Raw genomic sequence first — 11,351 nt, 5'->3', positions numbered from 1 at the left:
TAGCCCGGAAGGGTTGACGTGCGACTAGCATTGTCCGCCCTACTCGCTACACTATGGAAGCGGCTTAACGGTGATGATGCATAAGGTATAGTGAGGGACAAGAAACACAAGCAACGATTTACAGGCTGCAAGATAAATGTTGTTTACGAGATACCACTCTCTTGTGGCAATTAGTGCAAACCGCAAGGTGCATTAATGACAGGCCACACGAAGACGCCAATTCTTTGGGAGCGGCAGCAGGTTCTCACCTCGCAGCGAACTGTGCTGTTCGCAAGGTTGTTCTGCCTTCTTTAATCAAACGCGCAACGCAAACAAATATCGCCACTGCCGTGCGCGCGGGATTTGGGAAACCTTCATTGCCCATGAGAAAGAAGAAACCAGTGTGAGTACGCCGTCTGTCCCCTTTTTTTTCCGAAAGGAATGCCATTTCTTAATCACTAGTTTTCTGACGTGCACCATGACGCAAATTGTTAGCTGTTTTCTCTTTTTCGTTGTGGCTTGTATACACGTGTCTTGTTTTCTATATATATTTTGCGCGGTGCTTTTTTATGACTGCACTGGTTTTTGTTTTGTTTTACATATCTTCTGCTCATCTTTTTTCTCATTTCTTAGCAGCAGGGTGGTAACATGCTATTTTTTCATCGTCGTGCCTGGCTGTGCACTTCCCCTGGTCTTTTTTTGGTTCTCATACAGTTCAGACCCTATATTTTCGTGCTTCCTGAACTAAACTGCTACTTCATAACCAGCGCTTGGGGTGTCCGTCTTTTTTCGTCCCGTCCTTCGCAGTATTCCTAGCAAGAGATACATTTTGTTCCATGAAACACAAGCTTAAAAATGGCCTCCAGGATCAATGCAAATGACCAAGAAATTGACGCCATGGTTACCTGCCCCTAACACCATCACAGCCACGTCTCCAAAACTATATCCCGACAGTGAGATAATGCGCATTCATGACAAGAGCTTGCAGCACTCATCGCACGCTCTCAAGACGAACGAGTGTGTTCGGACTGAGGCATATCTGTTTGTCCTGCATGGGAAGAAACTTACGGTTGAAGCTGCTTCATTCACAGCGGTGTTATGACTGTTCATTATCCATTAAAGTGGCCACTAGCCCCCAAAGTCCATCATATCGAGTCTAAGATATGAAGACTACCGTATAGCAAACGATATGACATACAATTAATGTGACCGTAGTACCCGATAAGCTATCAGAACAAAGGTTCACGCAGGGTGCACGGCCACCGTGAGCCCAGTGGGCAGTTCGGAAAATGATCTGCCCAGCGAAACGGAAGGCTGCCGTATAAAGGCAGCTGGCGATGAAACCCTGCCAGGTGGTGTCAGTGTGACAGCCAAGCAACGATGTTTTCAACCTCACGCGCTGTCTCATTTAGACGTAGGTAGGAATAAAGAAGAGCCCCAAGAAAGCAACGGTGTGGCGGAGAAACACGAGTAAAAACCAGTTCAACAGCCTAGAAGATGTAAGAAAACGTTATAAGGGAACTCTTGTCAAAAGGACAGCCTTCATCTGTGACAAAGCTAAGGGAGACTCTCATAACACTTCATAATTACTTTTTTGTCCTCGCTTTTCAGCCTTGCGGTGCTGGTCAGGACGATCTTTATTTCTTTCAGCCAGATGATCTGAAATCACTCGAGCGATGTTATTTTTAACTCGGTTCTTCCTAAATCTTCAGATAGACCCAAGGTCTTCATTCGCCTTCGAATATGTAAACAGAATTTTGTGACGCACCTGCCGGATCTCCGATAGTGGCTGACGCATGGGCCGCTCCGTGCAGCTTGGGCTGAATGCGTCTATCGCAACTCACTTTTGTGATGTCAGCATTTCCGCCACCAGCTGAAGAACAACACTCGCACCGAAACGCGCGCCATTTAGAATGTATCCTAGTATATAGGGTGTTCAAATTTAGACTTCCAGTGTCTTTTTTTAGAAGCTAAGAGCAATGCATGAAAGCCGATTTCGAAGCAACTTTATGGAACCAGGCATGCGCAAAAAGGATACCGGTCATCATGTGTATCATGATTAACTAAAATCAGAAATTAAAGTTTTCAATCGCTACACTTTTAAGACGGCCGTATTTCTGTACTACTCCATTTGGTAGAATTCTCTTAGCCCTCATATGTGCCGAGATATTGACCTCCAAATTTCCAACTAAATCGCATAATTCCCAACTAAATAGAGTAATAGCGTAAACACTACCGATCGCGCGAAACTCCTTTCTGGTTTTACGCAACTGTTGCGTGCGGCGTTTTTTTATTTGTTTATATCGCTACTCGAAAAGAAAAAGAAAACGGCTAGCAGCTCACCTGTTGCTCCACGCTGCTCGCAGACGAAACGCAACACTCAGCAGCCGCGTACGCTGAGGGGACGATTTCGCAATCAAGAACAACTTTAAGTAATGCCTAACCGTTCTCAGTATGTAGTAGTTCACACTGAAATTTCTGCAACTGTGGTTGTTCTGTCGGAAGTTTCCCAATGACGCATCCTTCCTTCAATTATATTTTTCTTATCTGCATTAACGATTAGCGCTCAAACGTCAAAGTTATATCGAGATGTTGTAAACAACCCACTTCATGATGTTGTGTAAGAAATGACAAATGAAACTGAGCATTAAAAAAATGTGTGCTTATATTAAGGGAGCACCATACCTTACCATAAGCTCGCCCTGCCATAAGCTTTCCGTCCAGGTTAACTCAGTTGGTAGAGCAACTTCTCCAATGGGGTGGTTATCCCGGATTAGAACCCCGGACCAGGACGAATTTTTTCATTAACTGAAAAGTTTCTGAGAAAGCTCTACACCTTTCATTTGTAGCCGTATGGCTGCGCTTGGGCAGATTCCAATGAGTAATTACTCGCTTATTACTGCGAAGTGACCTGCAAACGCCACGCAGAAATATTTTTTTAGTATGATCAGTAGAACATTTACCAGGTTCCTCCATAAGTAGTCAGGTCATGCCTTGGAGCTATCTTGTGGATGTACTGAGTTCCGATCGTTATCTTTTTCAAGCTGCGGTTCTTTTATTTCGCTGTAATGGCGCTGCAAGCTTTCTCTTTGCCGTTTGAGAAATTTTCTCCACGATAGCAGCTTCCGAGAGACATGTTTTGAAGACTACTTTGAGATTATTTGATGCGTTCTTTGCACGAAACAGTTATGATGTCTGACCCGAAAGACGCGGGTTCGATCCCGGCCGCGGCGGCTGAATTTCTTTGGAGGAGAAATTCTAGAGGCCCGTGTACTGTGCGATGTCAGTGCACGTTAAAGATCCCCAGGTGGTCTAAATTTCCGGAGCCCACCACTACGGCGTCTCTCACAGCCTTAGTCGCTTCGGGACGTTGAACCCCATAAACTAAACTAAACTAGTTATAATGTGTTATAGAATTCACATGATTTAGCTGGACATTTTTATACACGCGTGGATGACCAAAACACCCGTTGTCTTTCCTGTTCATCCCACAACATTTCTTAAATAAATGCGGTATACATCCTGTGATTTCCCATTACTAATACGGATTGAAGAGAATGAATCGAAATATGTGTGCTGAGTAATCCGTTTGCAAATAAAATAATGAGACACTGATCTTTTATTTGTTGTAGCATATTTTGCAGGTTATTATTATTATCGTGACGCTGTTGAGTGTTAAACAGCAATAAAAAGTTACAATGGCCCAAAGTTTTCACGAGGTTTCGCGATTGCAACCGCTAAACTCGACAATGCATTAGCAGAAAGTCCATACGGAGCAGGATATTCTCGCATAACAGAATACGGCCTTTGAAGATGAGTCAATAATTTTCTCAATAAAGTCACGTTTTGCGCTTTCTGAGAGGTATGGAAACCTTGTGAGATGCCAGGTGTCTCTTTAAAATCCACATCCTATAGGCGTTTGGCATTACGTAAGCTTTCCCCTTCAGCAATCAGTTCGTTATTCTTTGTAAGATGCGAGGAAGTGGCGGTAGATTTAAACCAAGTTTTCAGCTTGGTAGTCGATAATAAAATAGAAAATATTGGCGACGAGTACATACCATCACACCATTCACTGTCACCGTCACCTTCGCGGATTAATTGAGATCACGTGGTGCTCACCACCGATACCGACGCACCTGCTGCGACGGTGCCTGGTGCTTTGCTTTTTCGTATTTCTGCGACCATGCTACGTTCGGTGTCTGCAGTCATGTTTTGTGTTGAAAGGCGGCTTGAGAATCAAGTGATATCTGTGCCGATTCGCACACACCCTGGTACTTGTCACACTTCCCGTGCTATTACAAATGCACTACCCTGAACTAAGTGTTATGTTCGTTGGATTAATAGTGCATGATGTCTTCATACCGGTTTAGTTTGTTTATGTATATTTGCCCACTTCAGTAAGAGCGTTAGTAAGGTTCCCAGTATTGTTAAATAAACTGACTGCGCTGACGCCTTTGATAATGCTCACGAAAATATGCACTACCACACTAGGCAATCCTAAAACTAGATGTAATCGCCAACCAGAAGACCAGGAACAATGGACATTTATTAATTTTCACGGGAGGCGCAACGAATGCGATGATGATTGTGTCAAGCTGAACGGAAGGGCAAGATCGTTTTTCAAACAATATTCCAACCTTCGTCGAGGTGTTCCGAAGAGGCTACATGGCAAAACCCACGTTGCATTATTCACTTCTATCACAGCACAGACCTTGATTGGGTGTAGGGGTGTGCGCGCGGTATTATCGGCATGACGGTGAGATTTCCTTAGGAGAGCGCCACTCTCCATTTTCTCGTCTCGACAACCACCGATCTCAAGGCGCTCTTGTAAGCTGTGTTGATTTGTAGCATCTGCCTTGTATTCTTGCCTTGTGTCTTTCAGCGAGCCGTAGTGAACAGTCTCAATATTTTGCTAAGGCGGCTAGCTATGCAATCTGAAGTTGTATCTCCGTTCTTTCCTCAATGGCACAGGCAGGCTCTCTTATCTTAGTTTCTGGCATTTAAGATGGTGTGGAGCAAAAAAAGAAAAAACACATGTTGAAGCAAAACCTGGAGAGCGCGAGAACTTTCGCATGCAGCATGAATGATGCACCGTGTACGTAAAGCGCTTCGACGCAGAGTTCACCGTTCTTCCCTTTTTTGCACAGACAACGCCGATTTGCATTTATCGCGATGTTCGTTCACTCGGATGCCTGACAACAAAAAAAGTGACTTCTGAAAGAGTGAAATATGTGCGAGCTTTAGTCTTCATTGCAACTATAAAATAAAAAACAACGACAGCTGAGAAACAAGAGGCAATGCTTGTAATACGGTGACATGAAGGACTTCGAATTAAACAACAGGTCTTTTTTCTTTTAGCTTCCACTGTTTTGTAACGGGCGCAAAATAAAGAGGGTGAGCCGTCGCGGTGGCTCAGTGGTTATGGAATTCGTCTGCTGACCTGAAAGACGCAGGTTCAGTACCTGCCGCGGCGGTCGCATTTCGAATGAAGCGAAATGCGAAAGACCCGTGTACTATGTCAGTGCACATTAAAGAACCCCAGGCGGTAGAAATCAGCTGGAATCCTCCACTACGGCGTCCCTCATAGCCTGGGTCCCTTTTGGGCGTTTAACTCCACGAACCAAACCAACCAAAAAGAGGGTAAGCAAGCTTGGCTACGCAGTTGGTGTCAGTTCCCTCCGTAACGTGGCAAACGTTCAAAACACATAGAACAATATGCGTTTCAAACTTGCAGGGGCAATGTTCGTCCTGAAGTTGAAGGAGAACAAAGTGCCCCAATTAGCTTGATTAAGCGGGCGTATCGCAAGAGTGCAATCTCATCGCGCAGAGATGGCTTTTCTCACATTGCGACGCAAATAGCCTAATGCGCGATTAGAACTTCTAGTTATCGTTTCAATGTTGGCCTGCCAAGTTAGTGTCGAGGGTATAATTATGCACGCCTAAGTATCTATATGATGAAATGGAAGCAAGTGTAACGACGATAAGTGAGTGCAAAGATGGACTAGTAGTCTGTCTGCAAATAGTGATTAGTTTAATTTATTATCAGGAAGCATAGGAGCTTCGTTGGAGCGAAAACCCGATGACCGCCGTCGTTAAACCTTCCACCTGCCGAACGTCCCTGTTCCCCCCTCCGCCCTCTCCACTTGTGGAATTGGCATCACCACGACATGACGTCACCAGACCAGGTCCGTCTGTGTGAAGCCTCCACCTGCCAACCACCTGCCAAGTGTTGTTTATTGCCATTGTGAAATAAATGTAGAGCACTGATTATTTAACTTTTGAGGACAAAGTGTTTCACAGTGATATTGCAGCAAACTGAGGGGTAAATATGGCACACTTAGTTTTAACTTTAGGAAAAAGAAAATTATAGCTTCCAGAAAATCGTGCGTCATTCCTATTACTGGCGTCACCAATTGATAATGTTTCAGCCGAAATATTGCGATTCATTAATCAGCGCATGACGAGCGATTGCTTGAAAGCAAAAAGGTAGTCATTTTTGAGAAAGGCATCAACAGCTTCCAAAGCTCTCGCATTGACAACACATAATGGAAATGGGTCTCACTGTGTTTCATTTCCCATTTGGGACGACAGTGAACAATAATATTAAATCAGAATGCGAGGCCACTTTATCTCTGTCGGTGTTACTTCTGCGATAAACTCTACACAATAATCAGCGTACACATGTATAGGAGACGATATACGATTAGGGAAGTCGTTACTAAGGATTACAAAATGCAGTCTGTCTAGACCTCCACCTTCAATTAAGGAATACATGTAGCCGTTAACAGTGACATATGGATAGCGATTACTAAGAAAACATTGAACCCCCTTTGCCTCATTTTTTGCGCCATGCATACGCATTGGAACGCTGCTAGGTGTTCCCGTAACACGACATTCGGAAAATTCATCACGTGGAATGCTGTCGGCCAGGACGTTTTGCCAAAAGAACCAAAGTTGTCGGGCTGAACGCCGTGAGCCAAGTGCAGCCCTCACTTTACTAAGAGTATATGCATCTCAAAACGGCGGGGTCGGCCAACGAGAAGTGGCTTCTGCTGGTGCTTCTGGTGCTGCTGCTGCTAAGAATACGTTCTTTCGTTTGCGGAGTAATTGGCAAAGGACCATCCGAGAGGTTTCTGTGGCTGAGGTTGCCTCATCTGCAGCCGGGTCGTACTTGCAGTAAAGCTCCTAAAGCGCTGCTATTTTCACGTGCTGAATGAAAAGCGCCGGTTTTATTTCATGTACATCATGCAATGTGAACGAGCTTCATTAGATATTCATTGCATAAAAACTTGACGAACCTTCCATGATACCCCAGGTTAAACGGATAAGCGGTTAAATGGATATATGATATTGGCTGGAAAAGCAATGTGGGGTGGGAACAGACCAATAGTGGTTACAGTAGAGAAATTTCGGCTGCCCTTCATCTTCCCCAGAGCAAAGTTTAAACCCTGCTACTCGAGTAGCAGCTCTGAGCACGTATCTTACCAACATGACAGCTGGTGGTGCTATATGTTCGCACTGGCGAGCAGTCGGCGTGGCTGATGTCTCGGTTTCGAGTAACATGGCGCGTGCAGCTTGCACGTTTACTCGCTGCCAGGTTACGCTTTTGGCGCAGCTGTTGCCTTGGACGCGGGCGTTATCGGCTATGACGTGTATGATGTCCTTTCCTACAGGGAAGCAGACCACAAGGCCGAGCTGCCGCCGCGACCGATTCAGGAAGGTGCATCTCAAGTACGCCGCTCGACGCTAAGCGGCACGTGCGCTGAACAGATATCCTGGAAGAGGGACAACTTTTCAGCGCCGGCGGTGTCAAGGAGGCGAGGGCGGTGAGCAGCGGCTTGCGGAAAACTGCAGTGCCCGAAATGGCCATGTGCTTGATGTGCGCTTCCTTGTGCTCGGGGGCGTATTAGCGGCTGGAAGTAATGAAAAGCGTTTATCCTTCGCTCACTCTGGAACACTGGAAACCTGAGGCATATTGCTTCAGTAAGCTTACAGATTCCTAGTATCTGCTCATGAGGACGAACAGGGGAGCGAATAGCCTACGCGTTTGCTCTATCAACAAGGGTGCAAACAAGGATGCCCTTGTTTGCGTGTGCGCAGTCAGTGCCCTTTGTCGATAATAAGTGACTGACTCGCCCAACAACGCGCTCGGTTATGCTCTATATCGCCCTCACCCTACCCTCCTCCTGAGAGCACGCGTTTGAGCCAATGATTGCCTCAGCAGCAGGAGCACGACTCGAGGAGGCGACTAGAAAAGATGACTGACAAGCTACTTTCCTTGTGCAAGCAAAGTCGGTGATCCATTTCCTGGCAAGTGACTTTACGCACTTCCTTTAATAGTTTTCTTCGCTTTTCGATTTGAACTGCTCCTCCAGATGAAGTTATAAGCAAATTATTGAGCTTTCTGAAGAAATTGAGTGAGCGTTTAGGAGTTCGTTATAAATATATTGTGCGGCTTTTGAATCTCTTATAAATGCTAACTGAACGTGCACTTGAGAAAGCACATCTAATTACAGAGAAGAACAGGACACTCCGGGCCGACCGCAGTGATTCTGACGGAGTCAAGGAAGTGCTTTTAAGTCTACATTCTTGGTAGGCGCATTTGTGTTGCTGGTTTTGGGTTTTTTCGCGGCTTTACAGATACCTCAACCAAACATGGGAATGCAGAAATCTGTAAACAACCCGTGACGTAAACCCGTAAATATGTCGCTTTGCATTCTGGGCGCATCTGGTAAGATCCGTTTTCTTTTTTTTTATTTATTTATGAGTCTGGTGCTTTTTTTTTGTCAATGTGCTTCCGTTGACCGCTATGTTGCACGTTCCACACCGTGCCCCGCTCGAAACCGGTTGCTGTATACGATGCACTAAACGGTAAGTATATGCTATTGCTACCGGTTAATGCCACCCGTTGGCGTTTCACTGATTTTTTGTGCTATATCTTTCCGACTTCCTCTATGCTCTCAGAAAGGACAGACGCACTAGGAGCAAGCTTCCTGCCCGGGTTCTACTCAAGACGATGCAGGACGGACGGCCTAGTCAAGGCGCCTTTCACGGGCAGCCCCTGTGTAAACAGTAAATACTTCCGTGAATGACAGCTCATTAGTGCACTAAGAGCGAACCCGAAGTTATGGTTTCCACTTCTGGATAAAACATGCATTAATGATGACGTCAAGAACGCTTCATGTTGTATTCCAGTAAGCGTATCAGCCATCGGAATAGTATCGTTTCACCTCTCATATCTACTTCGAGCTTTAATACTGACAAATAACTAACCAAACTGCTTCTCACTTTTCGTCCCTCGGTAATGGCGCACAGAGGTTTCAGTAAACTTAGTCACAACATATAATAAGGGAGATGTGTTGCCGCATTGTTTGATGAATGCATCCGCTCCTTAAGCAGTATATGGCTCGTCTTCACTACTTATTTTCTTCGGAAATTGCGCCTTCACACCAGCAGCAAGGTGCCAAGACTGCCAGAGGGCTAACTTAATGAACTAGATGGAAGATCCGACCACTGATTATCCAGTTTTTTTTTGCGGCCATTGTATGATAAATTATCATCATGACTACATCTGGAGGCCTCTATGAGCATGTTCAAATAGAAGTGCGAATAAGTTACCGTAAAAACCCACAGAAAAACGAGTCAGTACTCGAAGAAAGAAAGAGTGAAATGAAGAAGGCACATTTTTAGTTTGTTCATTAGGCTCATAATTTTGAACTCAGGTCGCGTGATACATTAAACTGCGTCGAGGTTGATTTGGATTTCTTACTGAACTAGAAGCAGCGGCTGCTTATGAATCGTAGGACTCTGTTAAAGTTAGATAACTTAAATTTTATTACATGAAGGAGATTAGTGGATATGGCGAAAATCTGTTGAACCCAATGTTGCGGGCTCGATCACGATTGCGGCAGCTGCGCCTCGATGAAGGCGAAGTTCAAAAGTGGTACTCATACCTAGATCATAGAGTGCGCGTCGAAGTACCCCGGGTAGTCGAAATCAGTTTGGTACCTTCAACTATGGCGTACCTCGTAGCCCACAATATCGATTTTCCGCGTAAAATTGTTTAATAAATATAATTACTTATATTTTCATCTCAGCGATCAGTTGAAACGGAGTGCTAGCGCGACAAACCTTAACAAAAACTGCTCCCGGGCGTAAACTCTGTAGTTTGTAATCAAACCACGTTAAACACCTGTAACTAACGAGAGGCAACACACTACTCTAGAAGAATGAGGGGAGAAGAAGCACGAGCCTGAAGTTAATAAGGGAGTAATTACTCATTGGCATCCACCCGAGCGCAGCCATACGGCTACAAAGGAAAGCTATACAGCTTTCTCAGAAACTTCGTAGTTAAAGAAAAATTCGTCCTGGTCCGGGGTTCGAACCCAGGACCACCGCTACACCGGAGCAGTCGCTCTACCAATTGAGCTAACCAGGACGGCAAGCTTATGGTAGGACGAGAGCGAATTGATCAATAACTCGAAGTGGGAAAGTTTCTGAGAAAGCTGTATAGCTTTCCTTTGTAGCCGTATGGCTGCGCTCGGGTGGATGCCAATGAGTAATTACTCCCTTATTACAAATCTACTCCACCTTGGGGGATTCCCCTAAACATTTGACCGAGCCTGAAGTTGCACCACCGTCACCGTGATAAGGACGGCGATTATAATTTTCGTTTCTTTATTTGTGAAATCACCATTATGCACGTGGCGGCGTGTTCTGTCTGTATTCTTGCATCCGCATAGAGTTGCTCTCAGACAAACACAGACAGAAAATGTTCCAGACAGCACTAAACGGGTTATCGGGCCTCGGATCTTATCCACCTGCTAGCATAACGCTCGTGCGAGCAGCGACGTTTCACCGCATCTTTTGGTGGCCCGGGAAAGAAAATAAGAGGGCTATTTCTGGAGTCATGGCTGCAGATTTCTCCATTGTATTTCACTTGGAAGAATTTTCGTTTAGTGTAATACAGCTCGCAGTTTCGGCAACCAGAAATATTAACTCGCTGACACATTAAGCGTATCGAGCAGACAATATCTGTTACAGCGACAGCTGTGTGACATCGTACGCCATAAGGAAAATCCCAGCGTTCATCTGGCGCCAAAATCTAATGTTTTTCAATTGGGTCATAGCAGTAAGGGGGCCGAGGACCGGATACAAAATAACAAAAAAAAACTTGAAAAATGCTCAAGCTTCATAGCGTTATTGGGTCCCCTTCACATCGTCTACTCAACACTCACACAACGACGCGATGCCTAATTAGCATACTCATAATTGCTCTCTAAGACAGTTCGCGAAGTCAAAGACCACGCCGCATGCACTAGGTACACCTTTATTCAACATGAAACAACGAGCCTTCGAGGCCTACGGGTAGC

At 45.1% G+C, this 11,351-nt stretch overlaps 1 long non-coding RNA gene across 1 annotated transcript; it reads left to right on the top strand.

Annotated features, from left to right (window-relative positions):
* Nucleotides 1-280: 280 nt before the first annotated feature.
* On the top strand, nt 281-10,203 carry LOC149351348 (uncharacterized). The gene is made up of 2 exons (XR_016290579.1): nt 281-382; nt 7,653-10,203. It is a non-coding gene; the product is annotated as an uncharacterized LOC149351348 (long non-coding RNA).
* The last annotated feature ends 1,148 nt before the right edge of the window (nt 10,204-11,351 follow it).

Source organism: Amblyomma mixtum, chromosome 3 (genome assembly GCF_055824585.1).
Source record: "Amblyomma mixtum isolate Tamu chromosome 3, ASM5582458v1, whole genome shotgun sequence".
Lineage (NCBI taxonomy): Eukaryota > Metazoa > Arthropoda > Arachnida > Ixodida > Ixodidae > Amblyomma > Amblyomma mixtum.
This window is presented reverse-complemented; position numbering and strand designations above follow the sequence as displayed.